Here is a 4591-nt window from a genome sequence, read left to right as displayed (position 1 = left end):
GGCACTGTATAAAATACACATTTCTGTAAGTAAACTTTTCAAGATGGTTTATATAACTAATTGCCTTATATAGGACGTGCATGCATAAGAGGAACATTGTCCTTGGTCTACACATCTGTTGAACCAGAATGTTTATAATATGAAGAGAAGAGACCCAACCCAAAATAACTACAAAGGTATGTATTACTGAAATAATGAACAATATTGTAAAGACCACATTATCTATCCAGCAAGCTATGGGTCGGGGGAGGTAGGAGAGGAAGTTGGGTAATAAACAGTTTTGGACTTTTTTTTAATACACTGTGCATACGGGAGGGGGAACCCATGGGGTTCTTCATTTTATTGATTAACCTGCCCAGAACTTTTTTCTTTAAAATGTTACAAATGTATTTTTATCCCTACTACAATCTAAGCTTCACAAGATGATAACTGAGGTAATATTAATTAGATTTTGCCAAAGAGCTCCCACATTTCAAGGTTATATCCTGTAGAGAGTTAGTAACTCTCATTATAGAAATCTGCCTTCTTTTACTTATTTATTTATTTATAAAGAATGGCAGGATTCTGGCATGGCAGCTTTTACATCACAGTCATGCTGTTCTTGAGATGGAACATTCAGGACAGTTAGGAGGCACATGAGTTCAAACAATAGGATCAGACTCATTTTTCTATCAGTAGAAAATGAAATAAATTGAGATTATTCTGGTTAAAATCACTATATATATACATACATACATACATGCATGTATGTATGTATAAAACAACTGAATGATAACAATTGACATGTAAGAGCCATTTTAGTCCATAAGCACTTAACCAAGTTTGGTCTTGGTCTCTCTCAAAACCAGATGGTTGGCAAAATAATACCTCTTTTTGTTAGTGAATGAATGCATAATTTAAAAAGTATGCAGTTTAACGTGAAATATTTCTTTGCTTTATTAGCTAGCTACAGACAGTCAAAAAGCCCGAGGCCTTTGCAGGTTAGTCTAAACTGCCCAAATTAAACTGAAACATAAGTAAATAGTTACCTTTGATTCAGGAAATGCAGCCACATGCCTGCAGTGGCTCAGGCCAGAAACCAAGGGGCATTACAGCATACCTCTCTGGCTGTGTGTTCACTTCCTTTTCCTGATGCCCCTGAGGTCTCTGGGATTTGCAGTCCAGAATTATAGAAGCAGGACTCTACAGGGGCGCTCATCACTTCCTCTTCCGCAACCAGGTGCCTCTGGGATTTGTAGTCCACAGTTGCAGCCAGCAGTAAGTTTGGATGGGGAAGGGATGTTTAACCCCCCGCCCTGCCCCCATATTCCAGATGGGGTTTGCTGCGAGAGGAAGCAGACCCCCACCTATAGACAGGGCTGCATCTCCAGCCAGGCTTGCCCCACCTTGACAGCCAGCCCTCACTGCTGCAGCTAGGGAGCAGAGGGGTGGGGCCAGCCCTGCTCTCTGGAGTAGACACCACAGCCCAGCCCAGAGCTGGAAAGCATGTTGGGATGGTGGGGGACTGTGATTTAACTTGAACTAGGAAGGGGTCTGAGACAGCAGTTTCATAACCCAGTTTGACCCAAATCTGTTAAGTCTGATACACTACATTCAACCACATTTCTCTCAAACCAGTTTCAACCATTTTGAAAATGTCTTACGTACACTGAGTTTCTGTTCTGTTACCAGTTTAAGCCAGTTTCTAACCACTTAAACCAGTTTATGTGCAACTTCTGTCCTTGGCCTATATGTTATGAAGTTTAAGAAAAAGTCATAATAATGATTCCAGACTTTCTACTTAGAGGATAACTTGTACACAGTTCCTTACAATAAATTATATTACTTAGACTAAGGTCAGCAATAGGATTTTTTGCTCAAAGCAAACAATTCCACATTAAACAGCATCCTTATCATAGAATCATAGAAGTAAAGTCGGAAGGGACCTTGTAGATCCTTCTTGAATTTTGCATTAATGCATAACTAATGAAAAATTTAAAAAAGAGGTAATATTTTACTAACAATGAGGTTTTGCGAACACATTGTATAAACATTGTATTTTTTGCCTCATCAAAACTGTTGGGAAGCTTGGTCCTAATGCAGGATTTGTTGTAATATTATTTTTCATCTGAGAAAAGTCATATTTCTTTAACTACCTGGCTTAGCCTGTCTAAAATTAACTAGTCTTCTACCTTTATATGTCTATATGCATTGTCTCTGTTTTTATTAGGTTTCTTCTTTCTTATTAAATATGAAATGGTTTGGATCAGATGACATGGGAATTGAAACTCACAAGGCATGTCCCCATGAGTGTGCATGTATGATTTGTGGCACCTCAAACACTCTGGATGCTGGCCAGGCTGTAAGTGGCTGGCTCCACACTGCTTCAGTCCAAGTAGGCCCCCCACAAGCCCAGGTAAGGGTGCTGAGGACAGCACATCAATTTTATTTTTAAAATAGTAGCAATTTTATTTATTCGCTGTATTATTTATTACTACAGTATTAGTGAATTCTATTATGGTAGCACAGGCACTTCCCCAAAGGAGATTATGATCTAAGTACAAGATGATGTGCCCCACACAGCACAGCTGTGTTCATCTAGACGCATCCCAAGAGTACTTGCTGAAAAACTCAACAAATGGGCAAGCAAAGAGACAAAACAATGCAGAGGATACAGCAACCATGAGAAAAATATGGACATGAGATAAGCAGTTACTGCATAGAGCTGCTTAATTGCTGTCAAGAATTTTGTAGATATTTGAAGGAGAATAAAAATCTGCAAAACTATTACATACACTAAAGAGCTTCTTCCATAGATGCATGAAATTCTAAGTGTATTTATAGATGTTCATGGGACCTGATCTAGGAACACAGTGACTTTTGGCATTCATTGACACTGATGCCAGCTATCTAAACTGACTGCTTCTATGTATAAGTAGCCAGTATAAGTGACCAAGCACATGTGAGAATATAAGACTTGGAGGGCCTCTTGCTGGTCTGGTCTCTCAGGACTATAAATAAAGAATAGAAGTCAGAGAAGTTGAATTTGTTTCAGTGATGTCAGAAGCTGTCCCTGAAAAAGGACATGAGTTATTTTACAGTAACAATAACAATATCATAAAAATCTAGGTAGGATGGATATTTCCTGGTATTTGGGAGCATAGTTCTGGCAATAGCAAGCTGCTACTTTTTGCATATAATATCCTTTAACATCCAGTTCGTTGCATAGAAACAACATAAAACATCTAATCCTCCATCTTGTGTGCACATTTTCACCAAAGGGGGAAACAAACAAAAAATAAGCAAATCAGACAATTTTAATTTCTGTTGTATGCACATACAGAGTTAAGTAAGTAGGCATGACTCATTAACCTCTGGAGGAATTTATAGTTACTTCTTATAAATGGTGCTCTTCTTTATTTGGTATAAATTAAGGTGTATACCGGAGACACAACTAGCAATTTTGGTGGCCTGGGCAGAGATGCTATCAAGTACAAGAGAACTGAGGGGGGTGGGCTGTGAAGCACCTCAAAGGCAGGGCAGGAAGAGAGGATGACCCAATTACACTAGTGGTATATACTGTAATTACAGTTCATACCTAGCTTGCAGTTGTCTCCCCTTCTGCATACCACTCATCCTCTCTCATGAAGCCAGGTGCAGCTTCAACACAAAGTTAGCAACTGCACATTTTCAGGAGTTCTAACCAATTTGTGTTTGAGCATGGAAAATGATCCATAAAGTATTTAAAAGAAGCTGAATTCCCATCTCAGTTTTTAACTTTCTTTATAATTTTTACTCAAGACAATAAGAAACATGAAGCCAACCCATTATCAGTCTAAAAAGGTTTCCCCATTGAGTAGGGGAATGAAATCAAGTTCATTTGCATGCATATTAATATATTATTGTCACATATACATACCAGGATTATCAATAGGAATTAAATTTAGGATTTTCAGCATCAATATTATAATACCAAATCTAATATGCAGTTTGAGTTGATGATGACTTGACCTGTCCAGGACCTGTCCTGTTTAAAATAGCTTGTTTATAAATATTTTACGAAGCTACCTCCTTGCTGTATTAAGCTAATACAGCCTAATATTTGAACATGTTTATGCGTTTTGAATTCAATAAGTTTACTTACATGCCTAGAGCTCAGTATGTACATAAGCATTTTGCTGAATCAGTGTCAAAGCACAAGCATCTAGCACTTAAACTAAGAAAAGGAAGACAGTCCCTATGCATTGAAAACACCACTCACTAGGTTTCATTTCAATACAAACATGTACATAGAATAAATTGGATGGTGCCTGGTAGTTTCAATTTATCTGAAAGAACAGACTATAGTAGACATTACCTTGCAAGTAATACAAGATACTAAAGAGAAAATAATTAATCATTAGGCCCTGTTTTAAATTACTATTTCACATTTTTCATGAAAATCAAAAAATTAAGAGATTTTCACAAAAAATGCACAACAATAAGGCCACTTGCTGGGGAGTTCCCCAGCAAGTGGCCATATCATGGCTTTTCCTTGCAAATGTAGCCCAGGTAGCTCAGGTGTATACTCCCCTTCTCCAATTGAAGGCAATTGTTAGCTGGCAGGTGTGCT

Source organism: Gavialis gangeticus, unplaced genomic scaffold (assembly GCF_001723915.1).
Source record: "Gavialis gangeticus isolate Ggan-Ray unplaced genomic scaffold, GavGan_comp1, whole genome shotgun sequence".
NCBI lineage: Eukaryota > Metazoa > Chordata > Crocodylia > Gavialidae > Gavialis > Gavialis gangeticus.
The sequence above is the reverse complement of the archived record's forward strand: the minus strand, read 5'-3'. Positions refer to the sequence as shown.